This window comes from Pristiophorus japonicus, chromosome 1 (assembly GCF_044704955.1).
Source record: "Pristiophorus japonicus isolate sPriJap1 chromosome 1, sPriJap1.hap1, whole genome shotgun sequence".
NCBI lineage: Eukaryota > Metazoa > Chordata > Chondrichthyes > Pristiophoridae > Pristiophorus > Pristiophorus japonicus.
The window spans coordinates 509,645,172-509,667,929 of NC_091977.1; the positions used below are offsets into that span (position 1 = coordinate 509,645,172).

Sequence of the window (22,758 nt, forward strand, 5' to 3'; positions counted from 1 at the left end):
AGCAATGTGTTATTGTATGCTCGTTCAATTCCTACACAACAGCATCTTTCTCGGTCCTTGGATGAGGGTGCGGGAGGCTGCTGTGAATCCAGCTGGCACTGAGTTGTTGAGCTCCCAAAGCCTCCCGATAGGCATCTGGGGCTGGAAAGGATTGTGATCCACATTGGGCAGCATGGAGCCTGTCACCGACAGAGCTGAAGGATAATGAAGGTTAAGTGGCTGCAAAACGTGGCTGTGATCTGAGCTGGTCGTTTCTACAAGGGGAATATTAAAAAGGCAGAATATGTAAAAATAATTTACCCGTATCCACTGGAGACATATTTTCATTATAAGATCCATCTACATCCTCCTTAAATGTTGACTTTTTTCAAAGATATGAACGTTTCAAAAGTAGTAACTCTATATATGAGCTAGCCATTAATCTGTTGGAGCGCAGCACACTAACTACTGGATGGAAAAATATTGTTGCTTGCTGGTCCTATTTTTGATATTGTTGTCTTTGCTGAGATCTATATCAAATTTTCTGTGATATTTTATTGACTAATTTGGCTTTTGGGTTTTCTCGAGCCTCCGATTGTTCGTGTTATGGGCCTGTGCTCGCTCAGGGGATGGAATCGGTCTGTCTGCAGCCCCCCTGTGTGCTTCAGGTATTTATTTAGTGATGGACACCACGCCCTTGGTCCGAGGCCTGAGCTTGCACAGTTCAATCTTCCTACTGAACTCTATTGAGAATTGTGCCTCAGTCCCATTCGTTTTCTTGCAATGAAACCAGCGCTGGGCTGTGGGTCGTTAGGTCATTTTAACCTAACCCACCTGACAGGTAAATTGGTGACACCTCCATAACCGTGAGCTCATCCAAAACTCTGCTGCTCGTGTTCTAACTCGTTCCAAGTCCCGTTCAACCATTTTCCCCTGTGCTCGCTGGCCGACATTGGCTCCTGGTCGGGCAAGGCCTGAATTTTAACATTCTCATCCTGGTTTTCAAATCCCTCCATGGCCTCACCCCTCCCTATCTCATTGAAACATACAAAATTCTTACAGGGCTTGGCCAGGGTAAATGCAGGAAGGATGTTTCCCCTGGCTGGGGAATCCAGAAGCAGGGGTCAATCTCAGAATAATGGGTCGGCCATTTAGGACTGAGATGAGGAGAAATTTCTTCACTCAGAGGATGGTGAATCTTTGGAATTCTCTAACCCAGAGGGCTGTGGAGCCTCAGCCGTTGAGTATATTCAAGACAGGGATCGATATATTTTTGTACATCAAGGCATATGGGGATAGTGCAGGAAAGTGGAGTTGAAGTCAAAGATCAGCCATGATCTTATTGAATGGCGGTGCAGGCTCGAGGGGCCGAATGGCCTACTCCTGCTCCTATTTCTTATGTTCTTGTCTCTGTGCTCCTCCAATTCTGGCCCCTTGCACATGCCCAATTTTCATTGTCCCACCATTAGCGGCCGTGCCATCAGCTGCTTCGGCCCTAAACTGTGGTCCTCCCTCCCTAAACCTCTCCGCCTCTAGCTCGCTCTTCTCCTTTAAGATGCTCCTTAAAACCTACCTCTCACCTGTCCTAATATCTCCTTATATAGCTTGGTATCAAATTTTGTTTGATATCGTTCCTATGAAGTGCCTTGAGGCATTTCCGCTATATAAATGCAAATTGTTGTAATGTAAACTGTGTCCTTTGCTGTGTGCAGCTCAGATGGCATTCATTTTTATTTTGTAAAAACATCTCCCCTGAAGATATAAAAAATGTCTGAATTTAAAGATTCTGATTTTTCGGTGCAATTCCACCTTGCAGAGACTGCAGGGCAGACAGATACCCACGAGCACATGATCGTGATATATGACGGCTGTCAGACACAGAGTCTGATTCTCACTCACTGCCCTCCTGATTTCTCTGCCTGGATAAAAGGACACTCATTGAATTTGATTTTGTTCGGATCCGAATCCCATTATTTTCTCCTCGGCCACCTTTGACTTCCATCCCCACCCCACCCACCCCCCATCACCAGTGCACGTGCCACCAATGACAGGAAGATAGACAGGAAAAAGTTCCCACGGTTCACCTTATTTTAGATCCAAGGAAGCAGGGCCAGTGGCCCTGAAGCAACATTCTCTCTCTGAATTTTTTCTTCCTTTCCCCACAAAAGAATGCAAAAACAGTTGAAAGAAAGACAGTACTTGCATTTATATAGCGCCTTTCACAACCTCACAACATCCCAAAGTGCTTTACAACTATTTTAAGTAGAAACTTTAAATCAAGTGCCCCCTTTTGGCACTAGAACCCACAAATTTCCAAATAAAACTTTAACGGAAACTTAGATCAAATTAAAATTTGGTTACGGGGAAGATGATGCACTCCAGTCCCTCCGGTGCTCAACTCACCAAAGTGCTTTACAGCCGATGAAGCGGTTCAATATGGGAATTGCCCTACTCTTACTTTAAATAGTGCCATGGGATCTTTTACATCCACCTGATAGTGCAGATGGGGCCTCATCTGAAAGCCAACACCTCGGCACTCCCTCAGTGCTGTACTGAAGTGTCAGCCTAGATTTATGTGATCAAGTCCCTGGATTGGGATTTGAACCCACAACCTTCTAACCTAAAGGTGAGAGTGCTACGCATTGAGCTAAGGCTGACACCTAGTTCAGCATTATGGGGAACCAAATCTCTATTGGCATGGCACCATGCATTGGTTAGTCACCACACTGTCCAAAATGTGTGCACTGTAAATATACCCATGGTGGAAGAGCTACTTTGGTAAAGTGACAAACAAATATGAAAATGTCACAAATTTTGATAAAAAGACAGTGGGGGTGATTTTCAACTGTCAACCATAACTATTATCCTCCTGGTTATTGACCTCGCTGCTAAGGGAAATATATCCCTTCATAATAATCCAGCATTGGTGCACTTTGAGGTGTCACATGACACCTTATTCCTCGCCTCAGAAGCACATTAGCCTAGCATCATTCATGTCAGCATTCTCACATTGTGTAATGATAGTGGGACCTAGATAGAGTTGATCGGATGGACCTATTTCCCTTAGCAGAGAGGTCAATAACCAGGGGGTATAGATTTAAAGTAATTGATAGAAGAATTAGAGGGGGGCTGAGGAGAGCTTTTTTCACCCAGAGGGTTGTGGGGATCTGGAACTCACTGTCTGAAAGGGTGGTAGAGGCAGAAACCCTCACTGCATTTAACAAGTGCACTTGAAATGTTGTAACCTACAGGGCTACGGACCAAGAGTTGGAAAGTGGGATGATGTTTGATAGCTCTTTTTCGGCCGGCATGGACACGATGGGCCTAAATCTCTATGATTCTAATGCATGCTAGCCGGTTGAAGTCCTACATTCTCGGTCATTTTTCCCTTCAATCCGCTTCATGGTAGAACTTCTCTGTAGTGCTGGTGGTCCAATAAAGTGGTATCATAATCCATGGGAGCAGCACTCCCCACCCCCACCCCACCCACACCCCACCCCCGCAGTAGCTAGTCTTACCCCTGCTGCCTGCTGCTGAGATAGCACTGGGGCATAAGACTGGAAAAGTGTAAAAGCATCATGATGGTTGGCAGCATAGGATGAATTCAAGAAATGAAAGCCTTTGGGATTGATGTAGATATAGGAGGTCATAGTTGGGGTTCGCAATGTCACATGGATGCAATCCATGGTCCCCCACAACCCTGGGGAATGCAGCAATTCTGTCAATATTGATTACCTCCTCAGCCACCTATCTGGGAGCACCGTTGAATTACATAAACTGAGCTCCCAGGCAAAAACAGCATCGGTGCCTTGCCTTATCCAGGAAGGTACAGTGAATTGGCCGATCTATCAAAAGTCCCCTGTGGCACCCTGGCATGCCCTGCAGCATAAAAATTGAGAGCTGTGGCCATTTTTGCTGCCACTGTCAGAGCTGTCCCTACGGTGAACCTGTTGTTGCATTTTTAGTTGCAGCAATGATTAGTGTTCGTCCAAGGCTTCATGGCAAGATCTTAGAAAGTTCACCTGGCTCGCTACATTCTGCTAGATGGGATGGCCAGGCTCTCCTCTGGTCCGGGCTTGATTAATCTACCTTTCTTTCCGGCTGTGTATGTCATATAAAGTGAATTCCCATTGGGAAGCCCATTTTGCAGACTCCCTAATTTCTCTTCAGTACAAGCCTCTCCAGGTGTAATGGAAAAATGTAGATAAAAGAAAGACAGACTTGCATTTATATAGCGCCTTTCACAGCCACCAGACATCTCAAAGCACTTTACAGCCAATTAAGTACTTTTGAATTGTAGTCACTGTTGTAATGTGGGAAACGCGGCAGCTAATTTGCACACAACAAGCTCCCACAAACAGCAATGTGATAATGACCAGATAATCTGTTTTTGTTATGTTGATTGAGGGATAAATATTGGCCAGGACACCGGGGTTAACTCCCCTGCTCTTCTTTGAAATAGTGCCATGGGATTGTTTACGTCCACTTGAGAGAGCAGATGGGGTCTCAGTTTAACGTCTCATCCGAAAGACAGCACCTCCGACAGTGCAGCACTCCTTCAGCACTGCACTGGAGTGTCAGCCTAGATTTATGTGCTCAAATCCCTGGCCTCCCGAATAAAATGGTGCAAGTATTTTGCAGATACCTGCAGGCATTCTTAATAAATGGCCAAAAGTCTGAAATAGCAATCTCACCTTCAACAACTTCACCTCTAACCAATTACTTTCACCGTGATGCTCAGAAGCTGTCAACTGCCCTTACTAAATAACATCATACAATCAGAAGGGAGCATGGGAAGGCAGCAGTCATGGAATGAAGGACGGGTGACACCATCGCAGCCTAACTCACTAATTTACACATGTCTGGCTTTTCTTCAGTCTGTCCTGAAAACTGCCAGAAATTATGACATTTTGGGGTAGAAATTGGTGCATCTAGACTACCCCCCACCCCTGCAAATGCTTGCCATCACACAGGGACAACATAAAAACATAAGAAATAAGGCCAGGGGTAGGCCATACGGTGCCTCGAGCCTGCTCCGCCATTCAATAAGATCATGGCTGATCATCAACATCAACTTCACTTTCCCGCCCGATCTCCATATCGCTTGATTCCCCTAGACCCCCAAATTTATCTATCTCAGCCTTGAATATATTCAGAGACTTAGCATCCACAGCCCTCTAGTGCTGAGAATTCCAAAGATTCACAACCCCCTGGGTGAAGAAATTCCTCCTCATCTCTGTCTTAAATGGCCGACCCTTTATCCTGAGATTGTGCCCCCTAATACGAGATGCTCCAGCCAGGGGAAACAACCTCTCAGCATCTACTCCGTCAACAAGTGTCCACTTCCGCCCTCCCAACTATCCAGGAATTTCTGGGCCAACGTGGCACGGGGAATCATATTGCTGGAGAAATGTCTGCAATGATGCGGAGGAACTTCTTCACCCAGAGAGTGGTGAACCTGTGGAATTCTCTACCACAGAAAGTTGTTGAGGCCAATTCACTAAATATATTCAAAAAGGAGTTAGATGAGGTCCTTACTGCTAGGGGGATCAAGGGGTATGGCGAGAAAGCAGGAATGGGGTACTGAAGTTGAATGTTCAGCCATGAACTCATTGAATGGCGGTGCAGGCTAGAAGGGCCGAATGGCCTACTCCTGCACCTATTTTCTATGTTTCTATGTTTCTATGTTTCTATGATGAAGTGACCAAAACCCATTCAGGACCCTACAGCCTGTCCCCAGTTCACATCACTGGAATAGACGCAATTTGGATGAAGGTAACCTTTTAGTTGTCCAAACTCAACATCAGTCATGAAAGCAACAGCCGGCCTGTTGTGGTGCCCAGGTAAAGAGTACAATCAACTCACGAGCAGAAGACAAACGGCCTTTGCAGGATTTCTAATTGCAAGAAGAAGAAATGGGAAGAAATGGCTGTGGCCCCTGTCATCAGCATAGGTGGATCACTGGCTGGAGGAGCAACGATCAGGAGACGAAGTGCCAATCGATGAGGTATCAAATGGTACAGGAGAAGCCTTGGCATACATTGTCAATGTAAAACCTTGCCGAGTTCAAACAGAGCCATGAATGATGTAAATACTTAGACTTCCCGCTTATGTGGAAGGAAGTGTCCCTCTAGGATTTACCCACCAGTGAAATCATAGTTGTTTACAACTTGATACAGCTGCAAGCTGTTGGAGCAGAGGCGGGGAATTTAATTTATGTCATCATTTAGGAGTTGACTGTTGTTGTGCTGTTTTATGTCGTTTTAACACAAGAAAAATTACTCTTAAAGATTGGGAAACAAACGAGTACGTCTGCAGGTTTATAGTCCAGCACCTCTCTATTTATTCTCTGAGACAACAACTTCGATTTGTACAGCAACTCCAGCGTTCCAAAGTGTTTCACCGAGGTGTAAGGAATTCGAGCATTGAGCCACAGAAGGAGAGATTGGGAGTGGTGATCAAAGGTTTGGTAAAGAAGGTCTCATCGGAGGAGTAGGAAGTGCAGCGGTTTAGGGAGGGAATTCCAGAGATTGGGACCGAGGTGGCTGATAGCAAAACCACCAATGGTGTGCGAAGGAAGAAGGATGAACAAGAGACTGGAACAAATGAACAGCAGTAGGCTATTTAGCACCTCGAGCCTGTTCTGCCATTCAATTGGATCATGGCTGATCAAAGGAGTCAAAGAGGAATATGAGGCAATATCCATTTGAGCATAAGAATATCTCAGCAGTAAGAAAACACTATTGGCCTCAAACAAGTGGGCACCTTTTTGATAATTAAACCCCACCTATTTATCTTCTGATTATATCCCTCATATTCTTCTCTCTGCAGAAAAAAGCTTTGAATCCGTGTATACTGTCTGCCTCCGTGGCCTTACCTGAGAATTGATTCTATACAAAATCAAAATATTGCGGATGCTGGTAATCTGAAAGAGAAACAGAAAATGCTGAAAATACTCAGCAGGTCAGGCAGCGCCTGAAGAGAGAAACAGAGTTAGAGTTTCAGGTCGATGACCCTTCATCAGAACTGGAAACGGTTAGAGCTGTAACAGGTTTTTAAGCAAGTGTAGGAGCAGGGAAAGGGGGGAGGGGAGGAAAGAACAAAAGGGAAGGTCTGTGATAGGGTGACAGGTAGGAGAGATTAAATGACAAAAGGGATGATAGTATAAAGCAAAAGGAGATGGTAACGGGGCAAGTAAAGAAGGAAAAGATGAGTCTGGAAGAGGTGTAAACGGGAATGGCAGAATCATCAACAGCTGCCACGTGAAAAAATAGGGACAGAGGCTATGGTCTGAAATTGTTGAACTTGCTGCTGACTCCAGAAGGCTGCAAAGGTGGAGATGGCAGAAATGGCGGAGAATGATGCGTTGAACGTGGAGGCTGGTGGAGTGAAAGGTGAGGACATAGTGCGGGAAATAGAACGGACATGGTCTCCGTTGCATCTGTTCTGATGATGCCACCTTCCATACCAGTGCTTCCGGTATGTCTTCCTTTCTCCTCAACCGAGGAGTTCCCTTCACCATGATTGACATGGCCCTCGACCATGTCCGTTCCATTCTCCACACTTCTGCTCTCTGTTCTCGGACTCTTACACTGCTCCAACGAAGCTCAACAAAAACTCGAGGACCCGTACCTCATCTTTCATTGAGTTCAACAATTTCAGACCAGAACCTCTGCCCCTATTTTTTCACATGGCAGTTGTTAATATTTCTGTCATTCCCATTTGCGCCCTATCTAGACTCATCTTTTGTTGCTTTACTTGTTCCATTACCATCCCCTTTTGCTTTGAAAAAGAAAGACTTGCATTTATGTAGCGCCTTTCACGACCACCGGACGTCCCAAAGTGCTTTACAGCCAATGAAGTACTTTTTGAAGTGTAGTCGCTGTTGTAATGTAGGAACAGTGACTACACTGTAAAAAGTACGTCATTTGTTTCTATACTTTTCCCATTACCAGCTCCTTTTGCTTTGTCATCTCTTTTGTCATTTAATCTCTCCTGCCTTCCAGCCTATCACAGACCTTCCCTATTGTTCTTTCCTCCCTTCCCTTTTCCCCAGCCTCTGTATTTGCTTAAAAACGTGTTACATCTCTAACTTTTTCCAGTTCTGATGAAAGGTCCTCAACCTGAAACGTCAACTCTGTTTCTCTCTCCACAGATGCTGTCTGACCTGCTGAGTATTTCCAGCATTTTCTATACTCCTGTTAACCATATAATCAATGACCAGGTCTGTCATTCCTTGTTAGGATTATATGGTCAACAGGAGTATAGAATCAATCATAAAAACATAAAACACTGGAAATACGCATTGGTAAAGGGCAGTGTCATCCACATTTCCTTGGGCTACAAAAAATTCCATTCTAAAATGTGTTGCTAGCTCTGTCTGAGGTGCCGTCTTTCAGATGAGACGTTATAGCGAGGCCCCGTCTGCTCTCTCAGATGGACGTATAAGGTCCATTTCGAAGCAGAGCAGGGGAGTTATCCCCGGTGTCCTGGTCAATATTTATCTCCCAACCAGCAAATAAAAACAGATTATCTGGTCATCATCACATTGCTGCTTGTGGGAGTTTGCTGTGCTGGCTGCCGTAATTCCTACATTACAACAGTGACTACACTTCAAAAAAGTGCTTCATTGACTTTAAAGCCCTTTGCAATGTCCTGAGGTTATGAAAGGCGCTATATAAATGCAAGTTTTTCTTTTCGTTTAAGGAGATCATAAACAAAATACATATTGAGAGAATAGGTTTCAACATTTTCTTCCTAATTATTATAGAATCAATAGAAATATGTTTGTGGCAGGGGAACTTGCATTTATATACGCCTTTCATAACCTCAGGACGTTGCAAAGGGCTTTAAAGGGCTTGAGCACCGGAGAGCAGGAAACATAAGAACATAAGAACATAAGAATTAGGAACAGGAGTAGGCCATCTAGCCCCTTGAGGCTGCTCCGCCATTCAACAAGATCATGACTGATCTGGCCGTGGACTCAGCTCCACTTACCCACCCGCTCCCCATAACCCTTAATTCCCTTATTGGTTAAATATCTATCTATCTGTGATTTGAATACATTCAATGGGCTAGCCTCAACTGTTTCCTTGGGCAGAGAATTCCACAGATTCACAACCCTCTGGGAGAAGAAATTCCTTCTCAACTCGGTTTTAAATTGGCTCCCCCATATTTTGAGGCTGTGTCCCCTAGTTCTAGTCTTCCCGACCAGTGGAAACAACCTCTCTGCCTCTATCTTGTCTATCCCTTTCATTATTTTAAATGTTTCTATAAGATCACCCCTCATCCTTCTGAACTCCAACGAGTAAAGACCCAGTCTACTCCATCTATCATCATAAAGTAACCCCCTCATCTCCGAAATCAGCCTAGTGAATCGTCTCTGTACCCTCTCCAAAGCTAGTATATCCTTCCTTAAGTAAGGTGACCAAAACTGCATGCAGTACTCCAGGTGCGGCCTCACCAATACCCTATACAGTTGCAGCAGGACCTCCCTGCTTTTGTACTCCATCCCTCTCGCAATGAAGGCCAACATTCCATTCGCCTTCCTGATTACCTGCTGCACCTGCAAACTAACTTTTTGGGGTTTATGCACAAGGACCCCCAGGTCCCTCTGCACCGCAGCATGTTGTAATTTCTCCCCATTCAAATAATATTCCCTTTTACTGTTTTTTTTCCCAAGGTGGATGACCTCACACTTTCCGACATTGTATTCCATCTGCCAAACCTTAGCCCATTTACTTAACCTATCTAAATCTCTTTGCAGCCTCTCTGTGTCCTCTACACAACCCGCTTTCCCACTAATCTTTGTGTCATCTGCAAATTTTGTTACACTACACTCTGTCCCCTCTTCCAGGTCATCTATGTATATTGTAAACAGTTGTGGTCCCAGCACCGATCCCTGTGGCACACCACTAACCACCGATTTCCAACCCGAAAAGGACCCATTTATCCCGACTCTCTGCTTTCTGTTAGCCAGCCAATTCTCTATCCATGCTAATACATTTCCTCTGACTGAAATAAATAAATATATCATAGAATCATACAGTACAGAAGGAGGCCCATCGTGACAGTTCTGGCTCTTTGAAAGAGCTATGCAATTAGTCCCACTCCTCCACTCTTTTCCTATAGCCCAGCAACTTTGTTTTCTTTTCAAGTATTTATCCAATTCCGTTTTGAAAGTTATTACTGAATTTGCTTCCACCGCCCTTTCATAACAACTCGCTGCGAAAAAGCATTCTCATTTTCCCTCCTGGATTTTTTGCTATTATCTTAAATCTCTGTCCTCTGATTACCAACCCTCCTGCTGGTCGGTAATCACTCCCAAGCATCAATTCAATTTTATTTAAAAAGCATAACATTTATTCTCCATAGGATTTCAAAAGGGAATCTTTCCCTTCTGAGTAATTTTCCAAATGTACCTGTTCTATTGGCCATAAATATTTTACTTGCAAGACAGTAAAATAACAACGCTCTTTTAACTATAAATAATACCCACGTGGAGCGTTGCGGGTTGGGAGGGTGAGTCACAGATGGGTCGCTTGGTGCTTCCATTCAGTGTCGGAGACTAAACCACTGAAGACGTGTCCTTACGTTACTGCAATTGCCAGGGAAGATGGGTGCTCATGTCGTCTGGCGTTAGATGGACAACATTTTCATTAATTTAGAATATGCAGTTCCTTAAATTCACTGAGACCTTTGGCGAAAACTTTATGGAAAATAATAAATGGATAAAATATATATTGAAAGTGAACACGTTCAGTATTTATGAACTCTGGAATGAAATTGATAATGCGATTCAAACTTGCCAAGTATTGAAAATGCAATTTTTTTTTGGTACCAGACACGGGTCAAACATTTTTTGTTCTCTAAGTAATTCTTCTGTGTTTCTCAATTTGGAATGTCCTTCAGGCACTGGGCTTTATTTCCCTGTAGCTTTGGTGCCCCCTACTGTCCAAATGTAAAATGCCAACTAGCTGACAGCAAGGCCCGATTCCAATCAAGTTGGGAGGAAAGAAGCTCATTAATGATGATGGATTAATTAATAATTAGTATGATTACCGCAGTGCACTATGTTTTTTTTGTTGTTGTTCATTTGTTCTGCCTGGTTGGGAATAGCCTAATATTTGGAGAGAAAATAGTTTCTGCTGATCATGTGATGTATAATTTGAATGGTCCTTCCATCTGTGACCAGAGTAAAGGATAATTAATCTGGTGGTACCTAATAACCACATCTACCCCTTGAAATTGTTTCTCCAATTTATTATCATCAAAGGGGCACTGCCCTAATGAAAAAGTGTTGTAAAAAGTCTTTATTGGCAAAGGAACAAAGGAATAGGAGTAGGCAATTTACATAAGAACATAAGAACATAAGAACAGGAGTAGGCAATTTACATAAGAACATAAAAACATAAGAAATCGGGACAAGAGTAGGCCATACGGCCCCTCGAGCCTGCTCCGCCATTCAATAAGATCATGGCTGATCTGACCATGGACTCAGCTCCACTTCCCATAACCCCTTATTCCCTTATCGTTTAAGAAACTGTCGATTTCTGTCTTAAATTTATTCAATGTCCCAGCTTCCACAGCTCTCTGAGGCAGTAAATGCCACAAATTTACAACCCTCTGAGAGAAGAAATCTCTCCTCATCTCTGTTTTAAATGCACGGCCCCTTATTCTAGTCTCCCCATCAGTGGAAACATCCTCTCTGCATCCACCTTGTCAAGCCCCCTCATAATCTTATACGTTTCGATAAGATCACCTCACATTCTTCTGAATTCCAATGAGTAGAGGCCCAACCTACTCAACCTTTCCTCATAAGTCAACCCCCTCATCTCTGGAATCAACCTAGTGAACCTTCTCTGAACTGCCTCCAAAGCAAGTATATCCTTTCTTAAATATGGAAACCAAAACTGTACACAGTATTCCAGGTGTGGTCTCACCAATACCTTGCATAGCGGGAGCAAGACTTCCCTGCTTTTATACTCCATCCCCTTCACAATAAAGGCCAAGATACGATTGGCCTTCCTGATCACTTGCTGTACCTGCATACTATCCTTTTGTGTTTCATGCACAAGTACCCCCAAGTCCCGCTGTATTGCAGCACTTTGCAATCTTTCTCCATTTAAATAATAACTTGCTCTTTGATTTTTTTTCTGCCAAAGTGCATGACCTCACATTTTCCAACATTATACTCCATTTGCCAAATTTTTGCCCACTCACTTAGCCTGTCTATGTCCTTTTGCAGGTTTTTTGTGTCCTCCTCACACATTGCTTTTCCTCCCATCTTTGTATCATCAGAAAACTTGGCTACGTTACACTCAGTCCCTTCTTCCAAGTCATTAATATAGATTCTAAATAGTTGGGGTCCCAGCACTGATTCCTGCGGCACCCTACTAGTTACTGGTTGCCAAGCAGAGAATGAACCATTTATCCTGACTCTCTGTTCTCTGTTAGTTTGCCAATTCTCTATCCATGCTAATATATTACCCCCCCAACCCCGTGAACCTTTATCTTGTGCAGTAACCTTTTATGTGGCACCTTGTCAAATGCCTTCTGAAAGTCTAAATACACCACATCCACTGGTTTCCCTTTATCCACCCTGTCCGTTACATACTCAAAGAACTCCAGCAAATTTGTCAAACATGACTTCCCCTTCAGAAATCCATGCTGACTCTGCCTGACCGAATTTTGGTTTTCCAAATGTCCTGCTACTGCTTCTTTAATAATGGACTCCAACATTTTCCCAACCACAGATGTTAGGCTAACTGGTCTATAGTTTCCTGCTTGTTGTCTGCCTCCTTTTTTAGCACCACTCCCTCCCCTCCATCCTGAGCCTGTTCCGCCACTCAATGAGATCATGGATGACCTGTGACCTAACTCAAAATATCTGCCTTTGCCCCAAATCCCTTAATTCCTTTCGGTAACAAATAATTACAATCTCAGACTTAAAATTAACAATTGATCTAGCGTCAACTGCTGTTTGCGGAAGAGAGTTCCAAACTTCAACCATCCTTTGTGTGTAGAAGTGTTTCCTAATTTCACTCCTGAAAGGCCTGTTAGGCTAAGTCCCCCAATCCTAGCTGAAATAGTTTCTCTCTATCTACCCTATCAGTTCCTTTAACATTTTGAAAATGTCGATCAGATCACCCCTTAGCCTCCTAAATTCTAGGAAATAAAACCTTAGTTTATGTAATCTCTTATCCTAATTTAACCCTTGGAGTCCAGGTATCATTCTGGTAAACCTACGTTGCACTCTCTCCAAGGCCAAAATATCCTTCCTAAGGTGTGATGCCCAGACCTGCTCACAGTGCTCCAGGTGTGGTCTGACCAGGGCTTTGTATAGCTGAAGCATAACTTCTACCCACTCATAAAATCCAGCATTCCATTAGCATTTTTGATTATTTTCTCTACCTGTCCATGACATTCTAACGATTTATGTACCTGAACCCCCAAGTCTTTGGACCGCCACTGTTTCCAGCTGTTCACCACCTGTTCTATCTTTTTTAGGTCCAAAGTGGACCTCATACTTGCCTATATTGAAATCCATTGGCCACAGTTTAGCCCATTCACTTAATCTATGAATATCTCTTTGTACTTTTATGCCAGTGTTGTCTGGAGAGGAAAGTGACCTGGAAGAAGTGTACGTAATTTTCATTATGTGACAATAATTAAGGGAAGGTTGCATTTTAACCAAATTATCACCATCACATGTGTTTGTAACTAACCAGAAAAAAAGTTTGGTCGCCAAGTACATTCTGTGAACATCCACTGTCCCGTTAAAATCTGTACAGCGCATACTCCAGGCTGACACTCCAGTGCAGTACTGGCGGGGCATGGCACAGTCAGAAGTAGCATCCTTCAGCTCAGAATTCAAACCCAGGTCCTGTTAGCCTGTTTCAGTGACTCAGGTGGACGATAAATATCTGTGGCATCACTTGAAGAAGAACATAGAACTTTCCTGGAGCCTTCAGTCAACACCATCAAAAAATAGATATCCATCTCATTGCCGTTTGTGGGATCTTGGCATGCACACATGGCTGCTGCAATTGCATACAGAGCAACAGTCGGTAAACTTTCAAGAAATTCATTGTATGAAAAGAGCTTCGAGACATTTCTGAAGGAGCTGAGTAAATGTGATTATAAATTCAACTCTTTTTCTTCTGGACATCAGATCTCTCAGAAACATCTTAAAGCATTTCACCTACAATGAATTCAAAATCCTTTATTGAAATTCCTTCCTTTATTCCTTCCCTTTCTGGAATTTATTCCTTTGCTGATGGCACATCAGATACTTCAAATTTTATCTGCCTGTAGTTTCCCACATCATATGACCACAGAACTGTTGTGGCCATGGTGTCCTACACCCACGGTTTGTCATTAACACCAGACTCGTCGCGAAGCTGCACCGTCAGCCATTTTCTTTAGAACAGCAAAGGCAATAAAAGTACCTTGTGCCTATTGTACAAAATAATGGATGATCCAGGATGAATCACAGATGTATATTAGCTCCCTTGCTGGTTTTGGGTTCATGGGCACAAGGGAAGGAAAGTGCCTCGGAACAGTATCAACATCTGTAATTCAGCTTTTGATAATCCATTACTCGAAATGCATTTATGCAGAAGCATTTATCACAGCAGACAAATGCCGCATGTCATGAATTTTGCTTGTGGTTATTTGCCTGGTAAACTTTTTTTTGTAATTTTAAAATAGCTTTGCATAGTTTATCAGCTAAGCTCCACTCAGCTACTGTCAGGAAGATGGGTTTTCTGTTCATGAGCTTGGTGAGGAGGCTGGACAGAAACAAGAAACATATAAACCTGGAAATGATGCTGGCTTATATGGGGTGGCAGGGGTGCATTGCCTTGCTGTGGCTCAGTGAGTAGCCCTCTCCCCTCTGGGTCAGGGGGTTGTGGGTTCAAAGCCCACTCCAGTCGAGGAGGCGGGAGTCCGGGGCAGCGTCCGAGGCCGATAAAAAGGCCCAGCGTTCGTCGAGGAGGAAGTCGAAGAGGCGGGAGTCCGGGGCAGCGTCCGAGGCCGATAAAAAGGCCCAGTGTTCGTCGAGGAGGCGGGAGTCCGGGGCAGCGTCCGAGGCCTATAAAAAGGCCCAGTGTTCGTCGAGGAGGCGGGAGTCCGGGGCAGCGTCCGAGGCCTATAAAAAGGCCCAGTGTTCGTCGAGGAGGCGGGAGTCCGGGGCAGCGTCCGAGGCCTATAAAAAGGCCCAGTGTTCGTCGAGGAGGCAGTCGGTGAAGCCAGCTGGTGCAACTGCAGCAGGGTGAGAAGGCTAGAAAGAAGTAGAAAGAAATGGAAAGGTTACATCACAGACAACGGGGTAAGTGATTGGTGAGTAGTTTTACTTTTTCTTTTCTTTTAAAATTAAGTAACCTTTTAGCATTGTTGTTGCCAAATTAAGTTTATCTAGGAGTTAAGTCATGACAGGACAGCTCGGACACGTGTTATGCTCCTCCTGTACTATGTGGGAAGTCAGGGACGCTTCCGGTGCCCCTGACGACTACGTGTGCGGGAAGTGTATCTGGCTGCAGCTCCTGACAGACCGCATTGCGGCACTGGAGCTGCGGGTGGATTCACTGTGGAGCATGCACAATGCTGAAAATGATGTGAATAGCACGTTTAGTGAGTTGGTCTTACCGCAGGAAAAGGTTACTCAGGCAGATAGGGAATTGATGACCAACAGGAAGACCAGTGGAAGGAAGGTAGTGCAGGGATCCCCTGTGGTCATCCCCCTGCAAAACAGATACACCACTTTGGGTACTGTTGAGGGGGATGACTCACCAGGGGAGGGCAGCAGCAGCCAAGTTCATGGCACCATAGGTGGCTCTGCTGCACAGGAGGGAAGGAAAAAGAGTGGGAGAGCTATAGTGATAGGGGATTCAATTATAAGGGGAATAGATAGAAGTTTCTGCGGCCGCAACCGAGACTCCAGGATGATATGTTGCCTCCCTGGTGCAAGGGTCAAGGATGTCTCGGAGCGGGTGCAGGGCATTCTGAAAAGGGAGGGGGAGCAGCCAGTTGTCATGGTGCACATTGGTACCAACGATATAGGTAAAAAACGGGATAAGGTCCTACAAGATGAATTTAGGGAGCTAGGAGCTAAATTTAAAAAGTAGGACCTCAAAAGTAGTAATCTCAGGATTGCTACCAGTGTCACGTGCTAGTCAGAGTAGGAATCGCAGGATAGCTCAGATGAATGCGTGGCTTGAAGAATGGTACAGCAGGGAGGGATTCAAATTCCTGGGACATTGGAACCTGTTCTGGGGGAAGTGGGACCAGTACAAACCAGACGGTCACCACCTGGGCAGGACCGGAACCAATGTCCTAGGGGGAGTGTTTGCTACTGCTGTTGGGGAGGGGTTAAACTAATATGGCAGGGGGATGGGAACCTATGCAGGGATACAGAGGGAAGTAGAATGGGGGCAGAAGCAAAAGATAGAAAGAAGAAAAGTAAAAGTGGAGGGTAGAGAAACCTAAGGCAAAAAGCAAAAAGGGCCACATTACAGCAAAATTCTAAAGGGGCAAAGTGTGTTAGAAAGACAAGCCTGAAGGCTCTGTGCCTCAATGCGAGGAGTATTCGGAATAAGGTGGACGAATTAACTGCGCAGATAGCAGTTAACGGGTATGATGTGATTGGCATCACGGAGACATGGCTCCAGGGTGACCAAGGCTGGGAACTCAACATCCAAGGGTATTCAACATTTAGGAAGGATAGACAGAAAGGAAAAAGAGGCGGGGTGGCATTGCTGGTTAAAGAGGAAATTAATGCAATTGTAAGAAAGGACATAAGCTTGGATGAAGTGGAAACGGTATGTGTGGAGCTGCGTAATACCAAGGGGCAGAAAACGTTAGTGTGAGTTGTGTACAGACCACCAAAAAGTAGTAGTAAGGTTGGGGACAACATCAAACAAGAAATAAGGGATGCATGCAATAAAGGTACAGCAGTTATCATGGGTGACTTTAATCTACATATTGATTGGGCTAACCAAACTGGTAGCAATACGGTGGAGGAGGATTTCCTGGATTGTATTAGGGATGGTTTTCTCGACCAATATGTCGAGGAACCAACCAGGGAGCTGGCCATCCGAGATTCGTGATGTGTAATGAGAAAGGACTAATTAGCAATCTTGTTGTGTGAGACCCCTTGGGGAAGAGTGATCTTAACATGGTAGAATTCATTATTAGGATGGAGAGTGACACAGTTAATTCAGAAACTCGGATCCTGAACTTAAGGAAAGGTAACTTCGATGATTTGAGGCGTGAATTGGCTAGAATAGACTGGCAAATGATACTTAAAGGGTTGATGGTGGACAGGCAATGGTAAATATTTACAGATTACATGGATGAACTTCAGCAATTCTACATCCCTGTCTGAAGTAAAAATAAAATGGGGAAGGTGGCTCAGCTGTGGCTAACAAGGGAAATTAGGGATAGTGTTAAATCAAAGGAAGAGGCATATAAATTGGCCAGAAAAAGCAGCAAACCTGAGGACTGGGAGAAATTTAGAAATCAGCAGAGGAGGCGGATAAAGGGTTTAATTAGGAGGGGGAAAATAGAGTACAAGAAGAAGCTTGCCGGAAACATAAAATCTGACTGCAAAAGCTTCTATAGATATGTGAAGAGAACTTTTAAGGAGCTCTTTCATAGTGCTCAACAAAAATATATTCCAGTGAAAAAGAAGGGCGGTAAGAGAAGGGATAACCAGCCGTGGATAACCAAGGAAATAAAGGAGAGTATCAAATTAAAAACCAATGCGTATAAGGTGGCCAAGGTTAGTGAGAAAATAGAAGATTGGGAAAATTTTAAACGACAGCAAAGAATGACTAAGAAAGCATTAAGAAAGGAAAGATAGATTACGAAGGTAAACTTGCGCAAAACATAAAAACTGATAAAAGCTTTTACAGATATATAAAACGGAAAAGAGTGACTAAAGTAAATGTTGGTCCCTTAGAAGATGAGAAGAGGGATTTAATAATGGGAAATGTGGAAATGGCTGAGACCTTAAACAATTATTTTGCTTCGGTCTTCACAGTGGAAGACACAAAAACCATGCCAAAAATTGCTGGTCACAGGAATGTGGGAAGGGAGGACCTTGAGACAATCACTATCACTAGGGCGGTAGTGCTGGACAGGCTAATGGGACTCAAGGTCGACAAGTCCCCTGGTCCTGATGAAATGCATCCCAGGGTATTAAAAGAGATGGCGGAAGTTATAGCAGATGCATTCGTTATAATCTACCAAAATTCTCTGGACTCTGGGGAGGTACCAGCAGATTGGAAAGCAGCTAATGTAACGCCTCTGTTTAAAAAAGGGGGCAGACAAATGGCAGGTAACTATAGGCCGGTTAGTTTAACATCTGTAGTGGGGAAAATGCTTGAAACTATCATTAAGGAAGAAATAGCGGGACATCTAGATAGGAATAGTGCAATCAAGCAGATGCAGCATGGATTCATGAAGGAGAAATCATGTTTAACTAATTTACTGGAATTCTTTGAGGATATAACGAGCATGGTGGATAGAGGTGTACCGATGGATGTGGTGTATTTAGATTTTCAAAAGGCATTCGATAAGGTGCCACACAAAAGATTACTGCAGAAGATAAATGTACGCGGAGTCAGAGGAAATGTATTAGCATGGATAGAAAATTGGCTGGCTAACAGAAAGCAGAGAGTCGGGATAAATGGGTCCTTTTCGAGTTGGAAATCGGTGGGTAGTAATGTGCCACAGGGATCGGTGATGGGACCACAACTGCTTACAATATACATAGATGACCTGGAAGAGAGGACAGAGTGTAGTGTAACAAAATTTGCAGATGACACAAAGATTAGTGGGAAAGCGGGTTGTGTCGAGGTCACAGATAGGCTGCAAAGAGATTTAGATAGGTTAAGCGAATGGGCTAAGGTTTGGCAGATGGAATACAATGTCAGAAAGTGTGAGGTCATCCACCTTGGGGAAAAAAAACAGTAAAAGGGAATATTATTTGAATGGGGAGAAATTACAACATGCTGCGGTGCAGAGGGACCTGGGGGTCCTTGTGCATGAAACTCTTTTTGGAAAAGCCTACTGCACCTGGTATTCCCAGACAGTCTCCCATCCAAGTACTAACCAGGCCTGACTCTGCTTGGCTTCCGAGATCAGACGAGATCGGGCATTTTCAGACTAGTGTGGCCATAGAATCCCAAAAAGTTAGTTTGCAGGTGCAGCAGATAATCAGGAAGGCGAATGGAATGTTGGCCTTCATTGCGAGAGGGATGGAGTACAAAAGCAGGGAGGTCCTTCTGCAACTGTATAGGGTATTGGTGAGGCCGCACCTGGAGTACTGCGTGCAGTTTTGGTCACCTTACTTAAGGAAGGATATACTAGCTTTGGAGGGGGTACAGAGATGATTTACTAGGCTGATTCCGGAGATGAGGGGGTTACCTTATGATGATAGATTGAGTAGACTGGGTCTTTACTCGTTGGAGTTCAGAAGGATGAGGGGTGATCTTATAGAAACATTTAAAATAATGAAAGGGATTGACAAGATAGAGGCAGAGAGGTTGTTTCCACTGGTCGGGGAGACTAGAACTAGGGGGCACAGCCTCAAAATACGGGGGAACCAATTTAAAACCGAGTTGAGAAGAAATTTCTTCTCCAAGAGAGTTGAGAATCTGTGGAACTCTCTGCCCAAGGAAGCAGTTGAGGCTAGCTCATTGAATGTATTCAAGTCACAGATGGATAGATTTTTAACCAATAAGGGAATTAAGGGTTACGGGGAGCAGGCGGGTAAGTGGAGCTGGGTCCACGGCCAGATCAGCCATGATCTTGTTGAATGGCGGAGCAGGCTCGAGGGGCTAGATGGCCTACTCCTGTTCCTAATTCTTATGTTCTTATGTTCTAATGAAAAAGATTAGTGAAGACAAACGTAGGTCCCTTGCAGTCGGATTCAGGTGAATTTATAATGGGGAACAAAGAAATGGCAGACCAATTGAACAAATACTTTGGTTCTGCCTTCACGAAGGAAGACACAAATAACCTTCCAAAAGTACTAGGGGATCGAGGGTCTAGTGAGAAGGTGGAACTGAAGGATATCCTTATTAGGCGGGAAATCGTGTTCGGAAAATTGATGGGATTGAAGGCCGATAAATCCCCGGGGCTTGATAGTCTGCATCCCAGAGCACTTAAGGAAGTGGCCATGGAAATAGTGGATGCATTGGTGATCATTTTCCAACAGTCTATCGACTCAGGAGTAGTTCATATGGACTGGAGGGTAGCTAATGAAACACCACTTTTTAAAAAGTGACAGAGAGAGAAAGCAGGTAATTATCGACCGGTTAGCCTGACATCAGTGGTGGGGAAAATGTTGGAATCAATTATTACAGATGAAATAGCAGCGCATTTGGAAAGCAGTGACAGGATCGGTCCAAGTCAGCATGGATTTATGAAGGGGAAATCATGTTTTGGATACTGCTGGGCAGGATGACTTACCAGCGGAAGGCACCAGCAACCAGGTTCATGGCACCATGGGTGGCTCTGCTGCACAGAAGGGCGGGAAAAAGAGTGGGAGAGCTATAGTGATAAGGGACTCTATTGTAAGGGTAATAGATAGGAGTTTCTGCGGCCGCAAGCAAGACTCCAGGATGATATGTTGCCTCCCTGATGCAAGGGTCAAGGATGTCTCGGAGCGGCTGCAGAGCATTCCGGAGAGGGAGGGTGAACAGCCAGTTGTCGTGGTACATGTAGGTACCAACGATATAGGTAAGAAGCAGGAAGAAGTCTTACAAGTTGAATTTAGGGAGCTACGAGTTAAATTAAAAAGTAGGACCTCAAAGGTAGTAATCTCTGGATTGCTACCAGTACCACGTGCTAATCAGAGTAGAGGGAGCAGGATAGTTAGAATAAATACATGGCTTGAGCAGTGGTGCAAGAGGGAAGGATTCAAATTCCTGGGACATTGGAACCAGTTCTGGGGGAAGTGGGACCTGTACAAAAGGGACGTTTGCACTTGGGCAGGACTGGAACTGATGTCCTGGGGGTAACATTTGCTAATGCAGTTCGGGAGTGTTTAAACTAATATGGCAGGGGGATGGGAACCTATGCAGTGAGACAGGACGAAATAATATGGAGTCAGAAACAGATGGTCGAAAGGTAAAAAGCAATAGTGGAAGGCCGAGTAAACAAAGGCAAGAAACAAAAAGGGCCACACTACATCATAATTCTAAAAGGACAAAGGATGTTAAAAAAACAAGCCTGAAGGCTTTGTGTCTTAATGCAAGGAGTATCCATAATAAGGTGGATGAATTAACTTTGCAAATAGATGTTAACAGATATGATGTGATTGGGATTACAGAGACATGGCTCCAGGATGATCAGGGCTGGGACCTCAACATCCAAGCGTATTCAACATTCAGGAAGGATAGAATAAAAGGAAAAGGAGGTGGAGTAGCATTGCTGGTTAAAGAGGAGATTAATGCAATAGTTAGGAAGGACATTAGCTTGGATGATGTGGAATCTATATGGGTAGAGCTGCAGAACACCAAAGGGCAAAAAACGTTAGTGGGAGTTGTGCACAGACCGCCAAACAGTAGTAGTGATGCTGGGGAGGATATCAAACAAGAAATTAGGGTTGCATGCAATAAAGGTGCAGCAGTTATCATGGGTGGCTTTAATATGCATATAGATTGAGCTAACCAAACTGGTAGCAATACGGTGGAGGAGGATTTCCTGGAGTGCATAAGGGATGGTTTTCTAGTCCAATATGTCAAGGAACCAACTAGGGGGGAGGCCATCTTAGACTGAGTATTGTGTAATGAGAGAGGATTAATTAGCAATCTCGTTGTGCAAGGCCCCTTGGGGAAGAGTGACCATAATATGGTGGAATTCTACATTAGGATGGAGAATGAAACAGTTAATTCAGAGACCATGGTCCAGAACATAAAGAAGGATAACTTTGAAGGTATGAGGCGTGAATTGGCTAGGATAGATTGGTGAATGATACTTAAGGGGTTGACTGTGGATGGGCAATGGCAGACATTTAGAGACCGCATGGATGAACTGGAACAATTGTACATCCCTGTCTGGCATAAAAATAAAAAAGGGAAGGTGGCTCAACCATGGCTAACACGGGAAATCAGGGATAGTATTAAAACCAAGGAAGTGGCATACAAATTGGTCAGAAATAGCAGCAAACCTGGGGACTGGGAGAAATTTAGAACTCAGCAGAGGAGGACAAAGGGTTTGATTCAGGCAGGGAAAATAGATTACGAGAGGAAGCTTGCAGGGAACATTAAGATGGACTGCAAAAGCTTTGATCGATATGTCAAGAGAAAAAGATTAGTAAAGACAAACGTAGGACCTCTGCAGTCAGAATCAGGGGAAGTCATAACTGGGAACAAAGAAATGGCAGACCAATTGAACAAGTACTTTGGTTCGGTATTCATGAAGGAGGACACAAACAACCTTCCAAATATAAAAGGGGTCAGAGGGTCTAGTAAGAAGGCGGAACTGAGGGAAATCCTTAATAGTCGGGAAATTGTGTTGGGGAAATTGGTGGGATTGAAGGCCGATAAATCCCCAGGGCCTGATGGACTGCATCCCAGAGTACTTAAGGAGGTAGCCTTGGAAATAGTGGATGCATTGACAGTCATTTTCCAATATTCCATAGACTCTGGCTACCCTCCACTCCATAGGAACTGATCCAATGTAACCCCACTTTTTAAAAAAGGAGGGAGAGAGACAATAGGGAATTATAGACCAGTCAGACTGACATCAGTAGTGGGTAAAATGATG

General features: G+C 44.2%; 1 pseudogene; it reads right to left on the bottom strand.

Annotated features, from left to right (window-relative positions):
* Positions 1 to 19,047: 19,047 nt before the first annotated feature.
* Positions 19,048 to 19,166, bottom strand: LOC139278521 (5S ribosomal RNA; annotated as a pseudogene).
* Positions 19,167 to 22,758: the final 3,592 nt, after the last annotated feature.